Source organism: Ranitomeya imitator, chromosome 4, assembly GCF_032444005.1.
Source record: "Ranitomeya imitator isolate aRanImi1 chromosome 4, aRanImi1.pri, whole genome shotgun sequence".
In the NCBI taxonomy this organism is placed as follows: Eukaryota; Metazoa; Chordata; class Amphibia; order Anura; family Dendrobatidae; genus Ranitomeya; species Ranitomeya imitator.
The window spans coordinates 178202192-178227378 of NC_091285.1; the positions used below are offsets into that span (position 1 = coordinate 178202192).

The 25187-nt window shown below is 42.8% G+C and overlaps 1 long non-coding RNA gene across 1 annotated transcript in view; it reads left to right on the top strand.

Moving 5' to 3' along the window:
- The first annotated feature begins 4342 nt into the window (after positions 1 to 4342).
- Positions 4343 to 25187, top strand: part of LOC138674008 (uncharacterized) — a 56783-nt gene continuing 35938 nt past the window's right edge. The window contains exons 1-2 of the long non-coding RNA XR_011320426.1: positions 4343 to 4390; positions 8195 to 8286. This is a non-coding gene — a long non-coding RNA (uncharacterized lncRNA). The remainder of the gene's footprint in view (positions 4391 to 8194; positions 8287 to 25187) is intronic.

The window sequence follows — 25187 nt, forward strand, 5'->3', positions numbered from 1 at the left end:
CAGAGCCAGCAAATTCTTCTCTGCCTGATCCACAGAATTAGGCTCATCGTACAGCAATCCGAGCGCCAGGAAAAATGCATCAATATTACTTAATGCAGGATCCCCTGGCGCAAGGGAAAATGCCCAGTCCTGAGGATCGCCACGCAAAAAAGAAATAACGATCCTAACTTGTTGAACTGGGTCACCAGAGGAGCGAGGTTTCAAAGCCAGAAATAGTTTACAATTATTTTTGAAACTCAGAAATTTAGTTCTATCTCCAAAAAACAAATCAGGAATAGGGATTCTCGGTTCTAACATAGAATTCTGAACCACAAAGTCTTGAATACTTTGTACTCTTGCCATGAGCTGATCCACACATGAAGACAGACCTTTAATGTCCATTGCTACACCTGTGTCCTGAACCACCCAAATGTCTAGGAGAAAAAAAAAGGCAAAACACAGTGCAAAGAAAAAAAAATGGTCTCAGAACTTCTTTTTTCCCTCTATTGAGAATCATTAGTACTTTAGGCCTCCAGTACTGTTATGAAAGGTAATTCAGTACCACAATGTACATAGAGGTCAGCACACATACAGTGACCTGGCAGTAACCCAAAAAACAAGAACGAGCTCTGAGACGTGGGAACTCTGTTGACCGCAATCCCTAATCCTCTCCAACCACACTAAAGGCAGCCGTGGATTGCGCCTAACGCTCCCTATGCAACTCGGCAAGGCCTGAGAAACTAGCTAGCCTGAAGATAGAAAATAAGCCTACCTTGCCTCAGAGAAATACCCCAAAGAAAAGGCAGCCCCCACATATAATGACTGTGAGTTAAGATGAAAAGACAAACGTAGAGATGAAATAGATTTAGCAAAGTGAGGCCCAACTTTCTGAACAGAGCGAGGATAGGAAAGGTAACTTTGCGGTCAACACAAAACCCTACAAAAACCACGCAAAGGGGGCAAAAAGACCCTCCGTACCGAACTAACGGCACGGAGGTACACCCTCTGCGTCCCAGAGCTTCCAGCAAGCAGTAAAAAACAAAATGACAAGCTGGACAGAAAAAAACAGCAAACAAATAGCAAAGAGGAACTTAACTATGCAGAGCAGCAGGCCACAGGAACGATCCAGGAGGAAACAGGTCCAATACTAGAACATTGACTGGAGGCCAGGATCAAAGCACTAGGTGGAGTTAAATAGAGCAGCACCTAACGACTTCACCACATCACCTGAGGAAGGAAACTCAGAAGCCGCAGTACCACTTTCCTCCACCAACGGAAGCTCACAGAGAGAACCAGCCGAAGTACCACTTGTGACCACAGGAGGGAGCTCTGCCACAGAATTCACAACAGGAGGCGTAACTCTGCCATAGGATGTCCAGTGACACGCACGCCCAGCTTATACTGATAGCCATAGTGAGAGACGAGCACGGTGGACGGCAGCGGGCATGCGCAACACCCGGCAGCCATACTCTAGAAGACCACGGCGGCGGCCATATTTGTAGTGATAAAATTGCTGCAGATTTCCAAATAAAATCACTATATGAAATGAATACCTCGTGCAGGGCAGTGAGTAAAATAAGGGGATATAATTAACCAACGCATTTATATAAATCTGCTAATGTGGGGGACTGCAATCATAATATTCTATAATCATGAACATAAACAAGTGCAATATACGCAAATCACACATATTACAAAAGATAAAGTGACAAGTAATAATATAATTAGTGCACATACATCGTAGTGGACATAATTGGTGGACAGCAATAACTTCTTATTTCTTTATAATTTCCACATGTGGAAGCAGGAGAATCCAGCGCAGCCTATATAACGTCTAAAGCCATGGTCATCTACAGACTATATACTAAAATAAAAAAGACACACAAGACAACAATTAATGCAAAAATATTAAAAAGAATGGTGGATAGACTCGCATTAGGGAGAGAAGGGAGACAAATACGTCAAAATATCTGCAATTCATCTAATATCACACAGGCACAATGGAACAAAAAAAGTGGTGCCCAGTATACCATATAAAATTATAAGGCGGGGTTAGTCACAGGAAAGGGGTGAAGCTAAGCTTCTCGTTCAGTCCTTTAGGGGCAAGGGTATCAAGGGTGATAATCCATTTGCACTCACATTGTGCCAATATTTTAATCATATTGCCACCCCTGATCCCTCCATGTATCCTATCTATGCCTCTCACTTTTAGGCCTCGGGGATCTGATCCGTGAAACGTTCGAAAGTGTCTCGGCAACGTCTTCAGACTAGAAAGATCCACCACTTCTTTAGCAGCCAGGATATCTCGTACATGTTCGCATGTCCGAACTTTCAGTTACCTAGAAGTGAGACCAATATAGATCAAGGAGCAGGGACAGGTGGCATAGTATATCACAAATGTCGTATTACACGAGATAAATTCCCGTATTTTGAATTCCCTGCTCCCATCTGAGGTTTTAAAGGTCTCACATCTGAGAATGTTCGGACACGCGACACATGATCCACAGAGAAAACATCCCTGTCTTGGACTCCTCACATCAAAGAAGTTTTTATTGATCTCTATATAGTGACTCCTCACCAAATTGTCTTTCAAATTCTTTCCCCTTCGCTGTGTCATCAAGGGGAACTCTGTCAAATGTGAAGCCAAGACACCATCAGTATGTAGTATGGGCCAGTGTCTATTAAATATTTCCCGGATACAATTCCTCTGGCAATTAGAGGTAGAAATAAATCTAACTCCTATCCATTGTCTGATCTGAACTTCTTAGACAGTAACAATAAATCATCTCTTCGTGTTGACTTAGCCTGTCCATACCCTGCCCTGATACACCGGCGACTGTATCCCCGTGCCTTGAAACATTCAGTGAGGATGGCAGACTGCCTCTCGAAGCGGGCCTCTGTAGAGCATACCCGCCTATTCCTCAAGAACTGCCCAACTGGGATGGCCTTAATAACCGAGTAGTTGTGTGCCGAGGAGGCATGTAACAACAAATGTATGGATGACTCTTTACGATAAAGATCAGTTTCAATGGAGCCATCCTCGGCAACACACAAAGTAATATCCAAAAAAATCAATTTTGTTAACATGCCAAGTGTAACTGAATTTTAAATTAAATATATTATTGTTTAACTCCTGCATAAATTTGGATAGGCTGGTCTCGCCACCGTTCCAGATCATTAGAACATAGTCAATGTAGCGAAACCAGCCCACCACAGGGTCCGCGGCATGTGCCCCATCGCCCTGGAAGATATGTCTCTCCCAGTAGCCCAGAAAGAGATTTGCATACGATGGAGCACATGCCGCGCCCATCGCAGTACCTTGCAACTGTAAATAAAACCTGTCTTTAAAAACAAAATAATTGTGAGTCAAAATAAATTCAAGCAAATCCACAATGAATTCAGTAAAATGACCATCCCAGTTGGCGGTCTCAAGGAAAAAGCGGGCAGCTCTTAGTCCATCCTCGTGTCTAATTGATGTATACAAGGATTCAAAATCGATAGTGACCAAAATCATACCCGCTTCAAGAGACAGCCCATCAACCCTCCTCAGCACATCAGTAGTGTCTCTGACATAGGAGGGGAGTGTCTCCACCAAAGGTTTCAAATAGAAATCAACAAATTTACAAATGTTATCACACAACCCCCCTATGCCAGAGACAATTGGCCGACCAGGCGGGTTAACAGCGTCCTTGTGTATCTTGGGCAGGGCATAAAAAATAGCAACCCTGGGAAATTTGGGCATAAGTCCATCAAAGACCTTCTTAGGAACAATACCCCACTCGTTCGCCAATCCCAAGATGTGTTCCAATTTATCATAGAAAATTTGAGTGGGGTTCTGAGGTAATACACGATATGTGTCCTTATTACTCAATTGCCGCAATACTTCCCTTTCGTATTTTTCAATTGGCCAGATCACCACATTCACACTAGGTAGGGACCTTTTCCGTCTCTTAGTCTTAGCAGTGTTACTGGCAGTAATTTCCTCAAATCTGGACAGGTTCTGGTCATGGGCAAGTTCAGCTCCAATCTGCTGCTGCTCTGGTCTCCTTGAGGTGCTTCCACAAGAGTATGTTGTCAGATTCCTCTCCAGCACATCCTCTCCCTGTTCTCAGTACCTACAGACTGCCCTTAAGATGGACCCACATCCTCTTCCTGTATTTTGCATCAGTCACATTTTATAAGCATATCACAGTCTTTGGGCAATGCTTAGGCAACAGCGATATCTTTTGACTGAATAACATTTACAGTAGGTAAGCAAATCTATTTACAACAGGTACAGAGGTTATACTGTTGTGGATACAGGTATACTCAATTATACCACTCTAATGAGCCGACACACTTTTCACAATGTCACTATAGAAGATATGTTCAACAGAAAGCAGCAAGAGACTCTATCGAACAACACTATGTGGTAAGTATAATAGTTATTTTAGCCTTTTGACATTTTAAGCTACTTGACTGAGATTTTTAAAGATCATAAAAACTTTTTATCTTGCTCTGGTCCAACTCATTTTCAAAGTTTTGATAGTATTTAGTATAATTACTATATATCAATATGGAAACTTTGGGGTAAAATAATGGTGTATAGCAATAATAATCATATTTGTGAAGGGAATAATAAAAATACTGGTGCAGATGTATTATATTACAATTCTTTCACAAAGTTCTGGTACAAAATAACCTCTTAACCCCTTAAAGACCAGGGGTATTTCAGTTTTTGAATTTTCGTTTTTTGCTCCCCTTCTTCCCAGAGCCATATCGTTTACATTTTTTGGTCAATATGGCCATGTGAGGGATTGTTTTTTGTGGGACAAGTTGTACTTTTGAAAGACACCATTTCTTTTAACATATTGTGTACTGGAAAACAGGAAAAAAAATTCCAAGTCCGGTGAAACTGCAAAAAAATGCAATTCAACAGTTAGTTTTTTTCACCATGGTCATTACATGCTAAAACTGACCTGTCACTATGATTTTCCAGGTCAGTATGAGTTAATAGACACCAAACATGTCAAGGTTCTTTTTCATTTATGTGGCGAAAAAATAATCCAAAATTTGGTTAAAAATGGTGCCATTATACAATATAGAGTCTACCTATGGGGAGCGCATTATATTATATAGAGTCTGCCTATGGGGTGTGTATTATACTATAAAGTCTGAATATGGGATGTGTATTATACTATATAGTCTGCCTATGGGGAGAGCAGTATACTAAAGCGTCTGCCTATGAGAAGTGCATTATACTATAGAGTCTGCCTATGGGGAGTGCATTATACTATAGAGTCTGCTATGAGTAGTGCATTATAATACATAGAGTCTGCCTATGGGAAGTGCATTATACTATAGAGTCTGCCTATGAGGGGTGCATTATATGATAGAGTCTGAATTATATTATAGAGTCTGTCTATGGGGTGAATTATACTATATAGACTATGTTTATGGTGAGTACATTATACTATAGAGCCTGCCAATGGGGAGTGGATTATAATATACAGAGTCTGCCACTGACAGTGGGCGCGATGATGTCACTACTCGGCGTCCACTGTATGGAAATGTGTAGGCTGTCAGAGCGGCAGGGGAACCATGAAGAGAGGGGAGTATTGTATTTACTTTTTATGATGGTGCTTTTTATTATATAGAGTCTGCCTATGGAGGGCTACATTATACTATAGATTTTGCCAATGGGGTGCATTATATTGTATAGAGTCTGCCTATGGGGGTGCATTATAAAATATAGAGTCTGTCTATGGGGGGTGCATTATTCTATATAGTCTGCCTATGGGAGGTGCATTATACTAAAGAGTCTGCCTATGGGTAGTGCATTATACTATAGAGTCTGCCTTTCGGGAGTGCATTATACTATATAGAGTCTGCCTATGGCAAGTGCATTATACTATAGAGTCTGTGTATGGGGGGTGCATTATACTATAGAGTCTGCCTATGGGGGGTGCATTATACTAAAGAGTCTGCCTATGGGGAATGCATTATACTATAGAGTCTGCCTATGAGGGGTGCATTATACTATAGAGTCTGCCTATGGGGGTGCATTATACTGTACTATATGGAGGTTATTTAGGGGGCCATCATACAGTGTAGAGACTACAGTGATAGGGCCATCATACAGTACAGTATTGGAGCCATCAAACAGTTTGGGGGAACTAAGGCATCATTATATATACAGTAAGGGGGCATTAGACTGTATAAGAGAAGAGAGGATCATATTGTGTAGAGCAGGGGTCCCCAACCTTTCTTATCTTGAGAGCCACATTCCGCTATGAAAATTTGGTCGAGAGCCACAATGCAGATAAAGTCATAGAAAAATCTAGAGAAGGCACAAATAATAACATGCAGATTTTCACTTTCACTCTAGCCTTATGTATTTTACATTATTGTTATGCAAATTGCTTAGTCAAAGAGGACTTGAACTCTAGTGCCACCTATTGGAAGTAGCAATCTTAAAAGTCAATACCCTTTAACAGTCCCATAAGATGCTTCATATATTATTGGCCCCATATACAGCTCCATATGTAATTGGCCCCATATACTGCTCCATATGGAATTGGCCCCATAAGATGCTCCATATAGAATTGGCCCCATAAGATGGCCCAAATAGAATTGGCCCCATTAAGAAGCTCCATATAGAATTGGCCCCATAAGAAGCTCCATATAGAATTGGCCACATTAAGAAGCTCCATAATACATTGGCCCCATTAAGAAGCTCCATATAGAATTGGCCCCATTAAATGCTCCATATAGAATTGGCCCCATTAAAAAGCTCCATATAGAATTGGCCCCATAAGGTGCTCCATATAGCATTGGCCCCATTAAGAAGCTCCATATAGAATTGGCCCCATTAAGAAGCTCTGTATAGAATTGGCCCCATAAGATGCTCCATATAGCATTGGCCCCATTAAGAAGATCCATATAGAATTGGTCCCATTAAGAAGCTCCGTATAGAATTGGCCCCATAAGAAGCTCCATATAGAATAGGCCCCATAAGATGCTCCATATTAAATTGGCCCCATTAAGAGGCTCCATTTAGAATTGGCCCCATTAAGAAGCTCCATATAGAATATGCCCCATAAGATGCTCCATGTAGAATTCACCCCATTAAGAAACTCCATATAGAATTGGCCCAATTAAGAAGCTCCATATAGAATTGGCCCCATTAAGAAGCTCTATATAGAATTGGTTCCATTAAGAAGCTCCATATAGAATTGGCCCCATGAGATGCTCCATATAGAATTGGCCCCATAAGATGCTCCATATTCAATTGGCCCCATAAGATGCTTCCTATAGAATTGGCCCCATACGATGCTCCCTATATTATTGGCCCCCTAAGATGCTCCATATAGAATTAGCCTCATATAATGCTCCATATATGGGCCCCTTCTGATGGTCCCCATATATCGCTCCAAATATAAAAAAATGAAATACTCACCTCTCATTGCTTGTCGCTGCTCTGCTCTGGAGTCCTCAGCATCTTCCTGCTCTGTGCTGTGACTGCTCAGGCAGAGGGCGCACTCTGGGGACATCATCGCGCCCTCTGACCTGGACGTCACAGTCAGAGGATGGAAGAGGTTGCAGCGCTGGAACAGGGAGAGGAAAGTATCGCAAGTGCTGGGGCCCGGAGCAAGCGGGGGGCGGCACCAAAGCACGACAGTGTCCCCGATGACGAGTGGGGCCCCTGCCTGCTCAGGGCCCCGGCACTTGCTTGGGTGCTGACGCCGGCCCTGGGCGGGTATTACAGGCAGCGGGGCAGCTCCCTGGGGACTTCTTTTCTGTGACCATTGGTGAGCCACATGTGGCTCGCGAGCTACGGGTTGGGGACCCCTAGTGTAGAGGATAGCTGTACAGGGGGGCACACTCGGGACATTATTAAATGTAAAGTGAGCACTTATTGTTATAGAGGAACTCAGGTTATTGTGACTGTCAAAGGGGCACACAGAGGGCATTATTACTTTCTAGGGGACAAAATGTGGGCACGATTTTCTCGAGCACTTGCACACAGCATTGATATATTCTAGAGGTTTGTTTTATCATCTACAGGGCACACAGAACCACACGGTAGGTGCAGTAATAGGGTCACATATGGCAGCAGCAGCTCAGTATTGGGGTATCAGCAGAATGAGGAGTTTGTGCATGTTGGCAATAGTCCCATTGGTGACAGTGCTGAAAATGTGAGAAGTGAAATGTGTGTTTGTTGTAATCTCTGCAGCCCAGTCGTGGCTGGAAAAAGTTGTCGTGTCGGTCTGGGCCAGATGGAGAAGACGGGAAAAATGAGCGATTCCATCAGAAAGAACGTCAGCAGTAAGTCACCATCTATAACAATGCTGTGATCTTTTATATGTTCTGTAGGACTGGTATCTACTATTGACCATATGGCAGTAATATCAATATTGCTCTTTATATAGAGATTATTTTCAGCAACAGTGTGGTCATCGTCCGAGGTTAATATTATTATTAAAGCACCATTTATTCCGTGGCGCTTTACATGTGAGGAGGGTTATACAAAATAAAAAACGAGTACAGTGATCTTAAACAATAAAAGTTATGACTGGTACAGGAGGAGCTTCTCCGACATCCATTATTAGGGTGCGTCACCCAGTTGTAATCAACGTTACCTGGTTAGGGGCCCACTGAGAAGTTTTGCCCCCTGAACCAAAACCCTGTCTACGCCTCTGAATGTATCCTAAATGTTATGCAGCAGTAGTAAATTTGCCCCATCACTGCTGCCTGTGTTACTGCAGTTACACCAGAACATAAGGCGAGCACAAACGCTCCTGAATTTTGGAGTTCGGGTTTGGCAAGCGGCTTAAAAATCTTTCTAATGACATAGCTGATATTTTACAGCTGCTAAATATATCTAGTTTTATCTGACGTTAATTATACAGTTCTAGGCAACGTAAAATGTTGATAAATACGCCCAACGTTTCAATCAATACCATGTGTGAATAGAATGACATAAAAACTATCACTGGCCAGCAAATCAAACAAATGTCTGTAAGCTAATGAAAAATTGCTCTTACTTCCTTTAGATCATGGTCAAAGTCTGTAAAACGTCTACAGTGAAGAAAATTGTATACATTGGCTTTGTTTTTCCACGTGATACAAATACCTTTAGCTAATATTTGTTCTTTATGCACAATATTTGATACATAAAACCTTAATATCTTTAGTCTAAATATACATATTAATGCCGAAATGATTCTCTTCTGTGTTCATATAAGCTTGCCCTTGTGTTGCTCTTTATGAATGTTCTTAAAAAGAACCTGCCAACAGGATTTTGCTATGTAAAATACAGACATGGCTGTAATGGTGCTGTAATACTGATTACGTTGATAGCTTGGATGGAGAAATCAACTTTGTAGTTCTTCTTTAATCACCATTTGAAGTTATCTGCTAATTAGGTTTTGGTGCACAGGGGCCGGACAGTGCACTGAGTCTTCTCCTCTCAGTCTACAATTCCCCATTCCCTCGGTATGTCAATAACCTGCCTCCTCTGTTTGAAATCTCAGCAGTGACCTGTCATTCAAAACTGGAGGCAGGCGGAAGATGAAAATTTCAAATGATGATTACTAAAGAAGCACTAAGTGGATTTATTCACCAAAGGTATCAATGTCATCAGCGTTGCAGTACCCTTACAGTCATGTATTTCTTTCACATTACAAAATTGTGCTGACAGGTTATCATTAAAGGGTTATTCCCAATTCTGCAAGTTATCTACTTATCCATAGATCGCTGGAGGTCCAGCCACTGGGACCACCACCAATTTTAAGAAAGGGCTTTAAAATGCTCTGTTATAATGAATTGATGGACACACATGCTGAATTTTCAGCTATATTGGGAAGTCCATTAGACAATGAATTGAGTGGTGACCCAGGCGTCCACTACTCCATTCAAACAGGGCATTTTAAAACCCCATTCTAGGGATTGATCTGGTCTACAATCTTCATACTCCAAATAGTAAATGGCTAAAATCAGCCCAATACAGCTCTGGCAAAAATTGAGACCACTGCAAAATGTTCAGTTTGTCTGATTTTTATATAGGTATATTTTTGAGTAAAATGTAAATTGTTCTTTTATTCTACTGCCAACATGTCTCTGAATTTCCAAGCAATAAATTTTGTCTTTTTTTCTGACAAAGAAAAATGGTCAAAATAAAAAAACAGTGCTTTCAGACCTCAAATAATGCAAAGAAAACAAGTTCATAATCATTAGAAACAACAATACTAATGTTTTAACTCAGGAAGTGTCACTGTCACACCATTAACGGCGATTAAGGGGCAGGACGGCATACTGGGACCCGCACCTGTCCCTGCCATTATAATGGGGCCCTGACTTTCCTTTATCTCAGGGGTACCTATAATGGTTAGGAGGCCTGAGCCGCCAGCGTATCCCTGTCTCCTGTGCAGGCCCTATCAGTGGCCCCCTCTCCCCCTCAAGGGAGGTGGACTGCACCAGTGTATAAATACAACAATTAAACAGGGTATGCAGACAAGGTAACTAAAATCTTAAACTCACCAAATGCTCACACAACCACAGAGGAAACACAGAGAAGGGAAGAGAAGGAAAAAACTAGGAAGTAAAACAGGTTTAACATGCAAGCAAAACAGCAGACACCAATCTCTGTAAAAAAAAACCTCCAAGCTCCTAACTCCACGCTCCTTCCCACTTCAAGCCAGGCAGCAGAACTGATCACTGACAACAGTTGTAGTCAAAGCTGAGTCTATATAGGAGCGGAGATTACAAAAACCAAATCAGCTGAGAGACCAAGCTCTCAGTAACTTCAGTAACAAGGTTTAACTCCTGCCCTGCTGGCACAAGACAGCCAGGTAAGAATTCAGGAGAAGAGCTTCTGTTCATCATGTGTAAACGAGGCCCAGAGCGCTGCGGTTCTCTGGAACCTCTCTGTCGCGGTAGCCCTATGACAGGAAGAGTTCAGAAATCACCATCCTCTTGATTACATTCCAGACGTTTTCAATATGGTTCAGGTCTGGACATTGGGCTGCCATGACAGGGTTTTGATGTGGTGGTCTCATAATTTTTGCCTGAGCTGTAGTATCCCATTGTATTATATCAGCATTCAAATGTCCACAGATTGAAATCTCCTAGGGAGATTAAACAAAAAATGCAAAAAAAAATAAACTTTGAAAAAAAAAATGTTGAAAACAAATACAATTAATACATCTGCAAGGAGTTTGTATGTTCTCAAAGTGTTTGCGTGGGTTTTCTCGGGGTACTCCAGCTTCCTCCCACATTCCAAAGACATACTGATAGGGAATTTAGATTGTGAGCCCCATCAGGGACAGCGATGATAATGTGTGCAAACTGTAAAGCGCTGCAGAATATGTTAGCACTATATAAAAAATAAAGATTATTAGTAGAGAGGAAGCAGGTCTGCACCTATCAGAGCTTACCTACAGTGCAACAGTGAGGCCACCACAGGTGGCAGCAGAATAGTCAAAACAAGCAGGGTCAAATCCTAGACTGTAGCGCAGTACCAGAAAAAAAAGGAAAATCGAGGTCAGAGATATGCCAGGGTTCAGTAACAGTCAGGAGCGGATAAGCCAAAAGACAAATGACAGAAACGGGTCAGGATACAAGCCAAGTTAAAACCCGGGGAGTCTGCACACTAAAGGGGAATACTGAGCCAAGACGGGAACAGGGGAAAACAGAGACACGGGTTCAGAAAGCAAACGCAGCAGGACAAATCAGAGCAACCAGAGTCAGCTTACAGCAGCACCAGGCACAAACTATAACTGACATGATCTGCAGGACACAGCACGGCTCAATAGCAAACCTGTGACCAGATTGAGGCCGAGAAAAGTTAACCCTTGACATGAGTAAACTGTCATGAACCAAACCGGGAAAAGGGAAGACAGGACTCAACAACCGGTCTGGCTCATGACTGTTTACTGTCTAGATCAGTATTTAGCCAGTAAGTCAGTAGGTCATAAAGTAAATTGCCAAAGGTCACAAAGACATGATATGTATATACAAAACACAGTTACTATAGAACCTTAACGTATCTAAGTGTCCTGGTTCCATGGCCAAATGCAAAGGATTTTGTGTGTATCAGTCTTGTTGTGTATCAGTGGAGCTACATTTTCTAATAAGTGACAAATATATTCTATTGATACACAGTAAATACTATACACAGAAGAGCCAAAATATCTAAATGAGATTTGATCACCCTCTTGGAAGCTTGGCACTGTGTTTTTAGTGGGAGCTGGGTTGGATGGATATCACAACTAGACTTAACGCCTGGAGATTGACGTCATTTGTGACCCCTCATAGAAGCCAAGTATCATGTTGCAGATTGATGACATGCCTTCCAGTGAGTAAATTAATTTGTGTTATACCTTGCAGACTTAACTCCTTAAATAATAATCCATCTGTTTCAAAGCACACAAGGAGAAAAAAATGACAGGCATAAATATATAATAAAATAGTAAGAAAAATATAACTCTGCCTAGTTCATGAAAACTCAAATTTTTATCAAGTTCATTCAAAATGATCAATTTTCTCTCTTAGAAAACAAAAATAAAGGAAAAAAATATTCAAACAAACCATTCACAACATATTTTATAGATAAACTAAAATGACTCACTTCAAAATAAAAATAACTAATAATAAAAAAAATCCTTGTGACTTTTATAATAATACAAGTAAAATATTATTATAGCGTGTCCGTAAAGTCATGGTGCACTTTTGACCAGTCAATGGAAAGAAACAAAAAACGATAGAAATGTGAAATCTGCTCCAAATAAAAGAAAAACTCTCCCAGTTTCATACGTATTCAGTGCAGTTCCATATGGGCTCCATTTGTTGCCCTACACACATCCAAACGATAATGAAATTCTTGCCACACATGGGTAAGGACGTCTGGTTTAACAGAGTGAAATAACGTCTGTGATTCTCTGGTTTAAGTGATTAATGTTGTTGATACGTTCAGTGTATACATGTTGCTTCACATAACCCCAAAAGTAAAAGTTTAAGTGCGTCAGATCTGGGGATCGTGGTGGCCATGGCTTGGCAGAATGCCTGCCTATCCACCACCGGGGGAATGTTCTATCCAGAAACTCACAAACAATTGGAAATTGTCGCACTGCATACTACAAACTTTGGCCCCAGTTTTTTAGAAGAGATCTTCAAACACAGATTCCTAGAGGATAACTAGACCATGTCCCCAAATGCAAACGATGCCTCCCTTCTTTTCTTGTCAAAATATTTCTTTGACCTCCTATTTGCCTCTTCCAGATTATGGCGTACATTGGTCCAAACCCTGTCCAAATTTGCAGAAAAAATCTCCTCCTCAGGCACTGCTGCCCCAATCTTCCAATCTTTGAAAATGGACCAAAAGATGGATGCCTCCCTGTACAGCAAAAAAAGGAGAACACCCAGCCAAGGAAGACGTATGATTATTAAGAGCAAACTCAGCTAGTGGTAGATATTTCGACAACATCTCCTGATTGTCTGCTACAAAACATCTCAGAAACTGCTAGATGTCCTGGTTCTTCGTTTCGGTCTGTTCATTGGACTCCGGATAATAACCTGACAAAAATAACAAATGAACCTTTAATCTTTCACAAAAAGCACGCCAAAAGCGAGCCACACACTATGGAGACAATGTCCGTGGAAAGCCCATGGAGCCTGACAATCTCATTAACAAATGCCTTAGCTAGAGTCTTGGCGCAGGGTAATTTATTGAACGGGACCAGATGACACATCTTACTAAACCGGTCCACAACAACCCAGATGACAGAAAAACCCTCAGAGACCGGCAGATCAGTGATAAAATCCATAGCAAGATGTGACCATGGTGAACTAGGAACCTCCAAAGGGCACAGCAACCCTGCAGCCGGGGCATGTGGGGCCTTAGACCTAGTGCAAACAGTACACTGATGCACCCACTTGATGATTTCTCTTTGCCACCCTGGCCACCAGAAACTTCGACCGATCGACTTTCTAGTTTCTGAAATCCCTGGATGACCCGCCAACCAAGACTCATGACATTCAGCAAACAAAGCTCTCCGCAAGGCTCGAGGCACAAGTAATTTACCATACGGAGTGTTATTTGGTGCAGCATTTGGGGCCTCTAAGATGCTACTCTCCAACTCAGAGCCCAATGCTGCCACCACCACCCCTCTCAGCAAAATACATTGCTCCTTCTCAGTATTAACTGCTGGAGATAAACTACGAGACAAAGCATCCGCTTTAAATTCTTCGTCCCAGGGATACATGTTACGGAGAAATGAAACCGGGCAAAAAACAGTGCCCACCTAGCTTGACGGGCATTCAAACGTTTAGCAGCATCCAGACATATCAGATTCTTATGATCAATAAAAACCTGTGTCAGATGTCTAGCCCCCTCAAAAAAATGTCGCCAATGCTCAAACGAAAGTTTAATAGCCAGCAACTCTCTGTTCCCAACATCATAGAAGCACAGGGATGCACCCCATCCTCTCCCTCTTGAAACATAACTGCCCCACCCCTATTGAAGAGGCATCAACCTCTACCAGAAATGGCTTGGTCTCATCTGTCTGGATCAAAACAGGAGCAGAGCTAAACCTCTCCTTGAGATGCTCAAAAGCCTTAACAGCATCAGAGGACCATTGGACAGTATTGGAACCCTTCTTGGTGAGATAAGTTATAGGTTTAGCGATCACAGAAACATTCTTTATGAATTTTCTGTAATAATTAGCAAACCCTAAAAATCTCTGAACCGATTTCAAACATTCAGGCCTAGGCCACTCCAGCACTGCCTGAACCTTCACCGGGTCCATCTCAAACCCATCACTGGAGTCAAGGTACCCAAAAAAACTCATTTTCTGTACCGCAAACACACACTTCTCCAATTTAGCAAAGAGTGAGTTTTCTCTCAAAATCTGTAGAACTTCGTGGACTCTCTGCCAATGTGACTCCAGATCAGGTGAGTAACTCAAAATATCATCCATATAAACAATAACACTCCTACTGATCGACGACCTCAGAATGGCATAACCAGACACTCAAAATGACCTTCCAGGGTATTAAGAGCTGTCTTCCATTCATCACCCTCCTTCACCTGCAGCAAATTATTTGCCCCACGAAGGTCAATCTTAGAGAACCACTTCGCTCCGGTTAGTTGGTTAAACAAATCCAGAATCAGTGGCAACGGGTAAGGATTGAGCACAGTGATCTTATTAATCTCCCAAAATCCCAGATACGGCTCCATCATTCTTTTTGACAAAAAAGAATCCTACAGCCACAAGGGACTTAGAGGGTCTTATATGACCTGCAGCTAAACTAGTCTTAAGGTATTCCTTTAATGCCTCCCTCTCGGGAATCATCAGATTAAATAAACGACTCTTAGGAAGTGTGGCACCTGGGACGAACTCAATAGTGCAGTCGTAATCTCTATGGGGTGGTAGAGCATGAAGAAAGAAGAGCAGCACATGCACAAAAACGGTTGGAACACCACTGTTCAATAGTTTCAAAATATATCAAATTTTATTTAAACACAAAAAAAGTACTACACACAGATAAAAACATCTAAAAAGCTACTCCAACGAGTAGATGTAACCAAAATTCCATGTTCCAATTCAGTACATCTGGCCATCAATATTAGTTTGCACGACAATAATTATACACATAGTCACCATGCTGCATATATCTGAGACAACAAGAGAGGTTCTGTTTACCAGATCGACAGTATTCTCATGGGGGCTTTTGCTAGATCTCTGACCGCTCCATAAATGTGGATGTAGGGCAAAGAGACCGCTCACTTAATAACCCAAAAATACCTATAATCCAGCTATTTTTGAGTGTTACTCCTACTGACCTTTTTTTTTCTTTCCTTATGCGAACCTCACATTGCTTAATAAAATGGTCAGCCTTACCACAATACAAGCATAGCCCTTCTGAAAACCTCTTCTCCCTCTCCTGGGAACGAGAGGGCATCGCCCCAAGTGGCATCTTTTCCCCGCAGTTGACGGGGCTATCCTGAGAGATGGGGCTCAGCATTATAAGAGCCTTCTCTTCATTCTGTCTGCCTCTCAATCTTCTATCCATACGGATAGCTAACTGCATAGCAGTTTCCAAAGTATCAGGTGCAGGATATGCAATGAGCAAATCTTTAACTCTTTCACTCAAACCTGCTAAAAATTGACTCTTGAGTGCTGGCTGATTCCATCTGACCTCTGCGGACCATCGTCTGAACTGGGTGCAATAACTCTCAGCCTCAACAGAACACTGGTTAAGCCGTCTGAGCTCTGCCTCAGCTGATGTCACCCGATCAGGATCATCATATAACAACCCCATAGCAGAAAAAAATGCTTCTACTGATGTCAAACAAGGATCATCAGGATGTAATGAAAAAGCCCAGATTTGGGGTTCATTTTGCAATAAAGACATAATAATCCCCACATGCTGTAATTCACTCCCAGAGGATCTGGGTCTAAGCCGAAAAATAGTATACATGCATTTTAAAACGTAACAAAATCCTGCCGTTTACCAGAAAAAAACTCAGGTAATCCTACCTTAGGTTCTTCAGAGCATGCTCCAGAGTAATTACTTACATGCTGTTGCAGGTCGGCTACTTCCACAGTTAACCCTTGCAAGCATTGAGCAAGTTCTTGGATGCTGCATTTATTAAATATATATTAAAAAAATATATTTTTTTATATGTGTGGCTGGACAAACTGTTAGGGAACTGCAACACAGAACTAGAATAGAAGGGGGGAAACTGACCCTGCAATGAGACTAGGCTGATACCCTACGATGGAGTGGGCGACCCATTCCTAGCGAACAGACCCACAGAAGATCCTAGGTTAAACTCAAGCAAAGACCTATAGACAGGGGGAGGAGGTCCCTGAAAGAACTAAGGACTGGGTATAAAAACAGGTCACCTCCTAATAGAAAACACAGAGATGGTTGCAGGAACCAACCGAAAACAGAAACTAAGGATGGCAGAACCAGAGATCCCAGAACTGCACAATATCAAACACAGAAAGCTATCAAAGCACCTAGCCAGAACTCTAGCGGATAAACACTGTTGTCCAGCAAGGAATGGGAGGCAGGTGCTGGGTAATAAAGAGTGATTCAGTCACCTGACCTAAGACAACCCAGCACCAGGGGAAAAAGACCAGCAGCCAGAAAACCACAACAAGATGGCAGATGGTCAAAAAACAAAACAGATTCTAACACCTTCTTCTTCTCCCGCACCCATTTAGGACTGACACACTTCACCAAGGGACGTGGCTTTCTTCTTTTAGTGCCAGACTGCTTAGTTGATGCCCACGACAAACAGCCTCATCCTTAGTTTACGCTCCAACGACCGCCATCTTTTACGTAGCGGTCGGCGCCATTTGTAAATCAGCAACATCCACCATCTTCACTTCTTTTAAAGCAGTCCACTGCTCAAAGACTCTGACAGTCACCTGCGAGTGAAAACACAAGTCCCAAATTCACAGTCACAAATCTCAGGATTGCTGTCAGCCAACAGCTCCATTTCTTCCAGTATGGGCAGCACATCACAAACTTCAAGCTCACAGTCACGGTCAGCCACCATCTCTATTTCTTCTATAGCAGACAGCATTAGAAAATCACTAGTCTTAGGTCTTCCATCAGTCCCCGAGTTGCAAGGCTGTTCAGGTCCATCCTGCTGCGCTATGCCAAGTGTAGCAAGGGCAACCGGGAGGATAGTTATGGCCGTGTTATTTAAAGACACAGTTCACAGAGTCCACTGAGCAAATGGTTAGCGAACCCCTAGGCCCCTTGTACATAAATAGACGGTACTGACACAGCTTCTCCCACAGTTTACCTTGTTCTCTCTCCAGCCATGGTAGTCCAGGTAGAGTCCAATAAGGCAACTGTTGTCCAACAGGGAATAACGTTTAATGAATAGAGATGGAATAAAATGAAAAGAGTACAACACTGAATTTCCTGATCTCTCCCTGCACTCTCTACAGCAGCACCCACAGCAACTGCAGCGGCCAAAGATGTTCAGTTGTCTACACGCTGGAATCTGGACACTTAAAACCCCATTCAGCGGGTGCCCTTCCAGAGTCCTGGGGCCCGTGTTGCTGTCTTTAGTCCTTTTTAGTCTTTGGTACCCCTCTTGAGTCCTCTCGTGTCCTTTCAAGCTCCTCTGAGTCCCTTGAGCCTGGGGCAACAGATCTCTCCCCATCTGGGAGTTTGGCAATGCCCTGGCTGTTACAATACATCTGCTCAGGGCTAATGTACCCGAGCTTCTGACTAGGGACAGCAGCTTCCTGCCGCCTTTCCTGCTGCTGGCCCAGCCCACAATTTAACTATCAACTAAATTAAATGGTACATAGCATTACACATGACAATACACAGACATTTTACAATACGGTATGCAACATATTTATATATCATGCACGGGGGCCACACTGACAAGGAGAGAGTGCAACTGAGGGGACCTGCCACCTCTGTACACTGACACCAATGACTACTATCAACAAGAGTGAGTATGGCTGCATACCTACTTTTTAAAGGGACTCACAGTTAGTATTTTAATGCTAGTTCAGGAGCTGAGCTCCTTTCCTTTTAAGTGAAAGTTTATGAGCAGATTACAAAATGTCTGCATGGAGGATTCAAAAGTAGCTCTTCTTACCCATCTTTTCCTCATATCTGGACAAACATAAGAAAGAGCAGAGGTTATGTCTGGGTTGTTCATGTGACTCTGGTTGCTGCGTGTTGCATACAAAAACTTTTCCCTAAACATTTCTTTTGCTATAGCAGTGGTCCCCAACTCCGGTCCTCAAGAGCCACACACAGGTCATGTTTTCAGGATTTCCTTAGTATTGAAGTGATGCAATTTTTGGCTGTCCAGGTGATACAATTTTCATCTGGGAAATACTGAGCAAATCCTGAAAACATGACCTGTGTGTGGCTCTTGAGGACCTGAGTTGGGGAACAATGTGCTATAGTCAGCCACATCTTGTCCTGGGTACAGCTAGTGTCACTTGCAGAAGCTAGTTTTCCTGAATTAGAAGAAGCACCTTCTTGTTGTGCCTCTCCCTGCACAACTGCCCATAACATTCCTAGAGTTGGTAAAGAAAGTCTTGCTGCTGGAACCCAAAAGTTTTGATGCATTTTCTGAGGGATTTTCTCTATTTTTTTAGAGTCTCCAAGAGATTCCAGGGGAATTTCCAAGAAAAATAATTTACTTTAGCTTGCTAAGAAAAAATTAAATAAATGACAGCATAGTTGACATTTTGCTTTAACTCCTTGCCACTATAGGGCATACAGTTACATTCTATCGCAGTTCCCTGACTTTGATACAGGCTCAGAAGGTGAGCCTACATCTTTCCCGGCAGAAGATGGCGGTGATAGTCAGCCATAAGCTGCCTCTAACAGCCACAGATCCAGTGGAGCTGTAATGTTGTTAAATGCTGTTGTTTATGTCTGACAGCAGAATTTACAGCATGTCGGCATGGGGTGCAGCCCTGCTATGTATAGCTAAAATGATCACCTGCTGGGCAGCGCTCATAACTAAACAGCAATGACAACCACAGGGGTCTCATGCAGACCCTGGGTTTTCATGCCAAGTCATCGGTGACCCGCGGGCATATAACAGAGGGGTTCGTGACGCTCTTCCGGCATGTTAAATGCCGCTGTCAGAGATTGACAGTGGCTTTTAACATGTTAACAGCCACGGGTGGAAGGCGATTCCATCTGTGGCTGTTAGGGACACATGTCAGATAATTAAATCAGCTGACTTGTGCCTGAAAAGTTGCGGACCCACCCCTGGAGAATGCAGCAAATGGGGGAAGTGACCTTAGACGTACATATACAGTTAGGTCCATATATTTGGACAGAGACAACATTTTTCTAATTTTGGTTATAGACATTACCACAATGAATTTTAAACAAAACATTTCAGATGCAGTTGAAGTTCAGACTTTCAGCTTTCATTTGAGGGTATCCACATTAAAATTGGATGAAGGGTTTAGGAGTTTCAGCTCCTTACCATGTGCCACCCCATTTTTAAAGGGACCAAAAGTAATTGGACAGATTCAATAATTGTAAATAAAATGTTCATTTTTAGTACTTGGTTGAAAACCCTTTGTTGGCAATGACTGCCTGAAGTCTTGAACTCATGGACATCACCAGACGCTGTGTTTCCTCCTTTTTGATGCTCTGCCAGGCCTTCACTGTGGTGGTTTTCAGTTGCTGTTTATTTGTGGGCCTTTCTGTCTGAAGTTTAGTGATAACAGAAATAAACGGAGATGTCTCCGTTACTTTTGCACAGATACATACAGTCCATGAAAAAACACAGTCATGTGAATAGCACCGTAGATTATAATGGGTGCATGCAAAAAAATGGATGGAAAACATGAGTCCAGCACACATACTCGAAATTGTATGCTAATGAATCACAAGTGCAATGGGGTTGGACATTAGATTTGCAGTTCTCCTGTTTCTCTACCTATTCCATGACTGCTGCCTGACTCCTGCCTCTGACATTCTCCTGTTTTAGTCTTGAAGACCTTAAGGCCGGGGTCACCACTAACGTATGAAAATACGGTCCATTTTTTACAGTCTTAATGCGCAGAAATGTTCCCTGAACAGTGATCCGTATGTCAACTGTTGGCAAGGTGTGGCTGCGTATTTTGCGTATGTAATTTTGAGCTAATTAGCATGTCTAAGCTTCCTGATGGCTTGGCCCATTTCCTGTCACCTGGAAAAGTAATGCGTTTTTCTCGCACGTCATACGCATGGCCCATGTGTATTCCGTATTTTTCTTGCCCTCATAGACATGCATTGGCGTGTTTTTGCGCCTCTCACTCATCCGTATTTTTCTCTAGTGTGACCCCGGCCTAATACAAGACAAGAATAAAATACAGTAGATAACACATTTATAGAGAACAATGAAGATTACCATCTAAAAATAATATTACCATTTAAAAAGAATATACAGTATGTCATCTGTATGCCATCCCTATAGCATTTTTTCTTGCAACCTTCCAAAATGGACATTTAACGGTTTTGAGGCCTGCAAATAATTTAAATCATCATCAGCAACCCTATTTATTGCCTCTACAACAGGTGGCAGCCTCCAATCTGGCCATTTTATTGCTGTTCTTGTGTTTGTGTATTGGTGGTTTGTTGGCAACATGTCAGACAGACTTAGGTTCACCCCATCTGAGCGTGTTCTATACAACTGGGTTTTGTCATGCCACTTTGGCCAGCCATACCCAGTGATAGTGGATATGAGGAGGAGGAGACGAATGTGGGTCCATCCGCTTTTGAGGCAACGTCTCACTAAAGGCCATTTCCACCGTCTCTATGCATCTCTGCGGACACATTCCGAAAAGTTTTATCAATATTGTCACGAGTCTTGCCACCCTTGATCTTTTGTTGGAAACAGTGCGCCCTGGGATCACCTTTCAGGACACCAGGATGCATAAATGTATATCTGCTGAGGAGCATCTTCTCCTTATGTTACGGTATATATTCCTCCTCCTCATACTCTATGTTGATGATGTGTCTCTAAATGTCTTATCTAGTTCTGCTTACTAGCTTCTGCTACTTTTTTCTTAATATATCTCAAATCTCTACTCTTAGTAATAAGAATATTTTATTAATGTGAAAATCACATAGCCAGTGTCAATTTTTTAAGGTAGTGATAGCCTGGCTTGTTAGTTCCACACAGTACTTGTGCTCTATATGAATTGTTTAAAACCTTGAAACACATTTAATGTTTTGCTTTTCTTTTAGCTTCCTGACAACTGGTCTATCCTATGCAGCACTCCATCATGAATTTACTACAATCTCAGGCATAGTCCAGTTTATCTGTTAAGTAATCTGGTCCCGACTTCATCAAGTGGTCATGCCTGAGCCCAAGATGGAAGACTGGTTGCAGATTGCCTGTGGATTTGAGGAGCACTGCCAATTTCCCAATTGTATTGGAGCCCTTAAGGCTATGTTCACACCTAGGATGCGGGCTGCGGGTTCTCCCACGGGTTTTCCCGCAGCGGATTTGATAAATCTGCAGGGCAAACCCGCTGCGGTTATCCCTGCAGATTTATCGCGGTTTGTGTTGCGGGTTCCGCTGCTGGATTTACTCCTACTATTGATGCTGCATATGCAGCAATATGCAGCATCAATAGTAATGTTAAAAATAATAAAAATAATGATATACTCACCTTCTGACATCCCGATCGCCTCGGCGCTGCAGGCGGCGGTCCGGTTCCAAAGATGCTGTGCGAGAAGGACCTTCGTGACATCACTGTCATGTGACCGCGACGTCACCGCAGGTCCTGGTCGCATAGCACACCTGAGGCCGGACGGCCGCGTGTAGCACTGAGAGGTGAGTATATCATTATTTTTTATTTTAATTCTTTTTTTTTACCCACAAATATGGTTCCAGGGGCCTGGAGGAGAGTCTCTTCTCCTCCACCCCGGGTACCACCCGCACATTATCCGCTTACTTCCCGCATGGTGGGCACAGCCCCATGCGGAAAGTAAGCGGATCAATGCATTTATATGAGTGCAGAATCGCTGCGATTCTGCACAAAGAAGTGACATGCTGCGGGTTGTAAACCGCTGCGTTCCCGCACGGTTTTTCCCGCAGCATGTGCACAGCGGTTTGCGGTTTCCATAGGGTTTACAGGTTACTGTAAACGCTATGGAAACTGCTGCGGACTCGCAGCTGCAAAATCACCGTGGTTCTGCGGTAAAAACCGCAAAGTGTGAACATGGCCTGATGGGAAGCACATCCATGTGCGTAAGTTGCCAAACTCAGGGTCCCAATTCTATAATTATAAACAATATTTTTCTGTAGTGTTGTTGGATCTGGTTGCCAGTCACTACAGGTTTATAAATGTAGACATTGGTGGCTATGAGAGAACTGGAGACTCTAGAGTCTTAAATTCTTCCATTATGGGTTGGCGGCTGCGCAATAATCAGTTGGACCTACCACCACCTCGTCAGCTTCCAGGCTCCAATCAAGATTCTGTGCCTTATGTCCTTGTTGCAGATGAGGCCTTTCAATTAACCAGGCATGTGATGAGGCAATATCCTTGTCGAAACCTGGACCACCGGCATAGGATCTTTAACTTGCGCCTATCACGCGCACGGCATCTGGTGGAGTGCGCCTTTGGCATTCTTTGTGCCAAATGGCGGGTCCTCCAGTCAGCGATTCAGCTGAATGAATGTCATCAAATGAGGTAATCAAAGCATGTGTGGTCCTACATAACTTCACCTGACTTCATTAATGCTCATCATCTGATGGTGCTGAAGGTGTTTTGGGCAATGTGGGTAGGCCTAGACCACATTTGATCCCTCAGCGTCATCCGCTTTCTGGACTGAAAGTACATGATGTTTTCACTAATTATTTTGTGATACCTCAGGGTGCTACTCTCTGGCAAGAGCATGCTGCATCTATGTTGTAAGTTTAAAATGTTTGTGTATATACATCTACTTTTTACATTTAAGTTGTTGGGTGTGTTCATTTGATTTATGTACTAGATGTTTTTGTTTTTCATTTGGTATCTTGTATTAATTACTGTAAGAGGAGACAAAAGTTGGCATTTCAAAAATTTTTATCAATCCAAAACAAGACTCTTTTTTAGAAAAACCATATTTAAGTCATATGGCTTTTGTGGCTATAGAACTTTGGCCATACCCTTTTTTCAAATGTTATAAAACATAACAATAAAACTTACACATTACTTTGCAAGAGCAAAATCACATAACAAAATACATTATAAATTTTGGAACGTTGGTGGAGGTGATGGCAGGAGTTCAGCCTCTCTTTCTTGCTGGCTTTGGTGTACAACTTGGCCTTCACCCTGTGTGGGTGCATAATCTTGGCCATGATGTATGTTCTGGCCAGGTCAGATTGGTGAGCGGAAAAGTGACCATAGGGAAAATGGAGATGAGACTCCTGGGGATTCTGGACTCATACCCCCAATATGGCCATGTCGTTCAAAGCCAGGTTGGGACCAGCCTCCAACACTGGGTCTGCACAAGTGGCCATATTGGGCAGGTTGGTTATAGGATGCCATTTGGGCCTGTTGTGGCCAAGGTTGGTTTTTGGGGGGAATGGGTTGAGGTGTAGGAACCCGTGGAGCAGGTGCATCAGATCCATGTTGCCCATGCACTTCTGGGTTTAGGTTAAGTCTGAGCAGGTGACGGGGTGACAGCTGCCACCTCTCCAAGAACTCAAAGACCTCATATGGGGTATTGGGGAGTGTATATGCATCAATGAGGATCTGTATTGATCCTCACACACGTAGCCTCACCTCACGGGGTAGGGGACGGAGGTATCGGGCCAGACTGCGGGAATATGCCTCCTTACCCTCATCCTGGGCAGCCCTGGACAGGTAATTGAGAACCTCCATGTCAACATGCCTCCTGGTATCAGAGGCAGGGATCTCTCGCCTTCGTCGCCCAAGGCGGGATATGACAGCAGGCTGCGAGGAGGCCTCCAGAGGAACAGTAGGGCTGCTGCTGTTGCCTTGTTCTTCAAGGCTGATGGGTGCTGGTGCAGCTGCTGGTCCAGGCCCTGTTGCAGCTACTGAAGCTGGTTCAGGTGGACCTTGGGTGATGAAGCTGGAAGGCTGAGAAGATGGGCTAGCCACCTCTTCACCTTCCCCAACAGGATCAATAATGGCCTCAGAATCCGACCCTGTCTCCCTCTCAGTGAGGTTGGACTGAGTTCTGTTTGGAAATGTTATTTTAAAAATAAAAATTTAGACATATGACCCTAAAAAGCATATGTGTAATGTGGTGTGATGTATATACTTACGGTCTGAGATCCATAATGGGAGCCAGAAATGCCAGGACTGCATTATACTATATATGTAAGGGGCTGAATTATACTATATATGACTGGGAGTGCATTATTCTGCTATGGGGGTGCATTATACTACTACGGGGGTGTATTATACTGCTACATATGACTATAGGGTACATTATACTATTGTAAATGATGATGGGGTCAATATGGAGAGACATGGGAGAAGTATGGAGAGACATGAGGCACAATGGGAGGAAATGTGAGGTCCAGAATGGGAGGACATGTGGGGTCCAGAATGTGGAATATTATTCCTGTAGGGGCTAGTTAAAGGATATTATTTTTGAGGATACTGCTTTCAGTGTGGGGGAGGAGAGGTCGTGTTACTGTGCAGGGTGACATGGTCGCTTTTATTCTTCATCTGGCGTAGTATAGAGGTTGGGGAAAAATTGGGGAA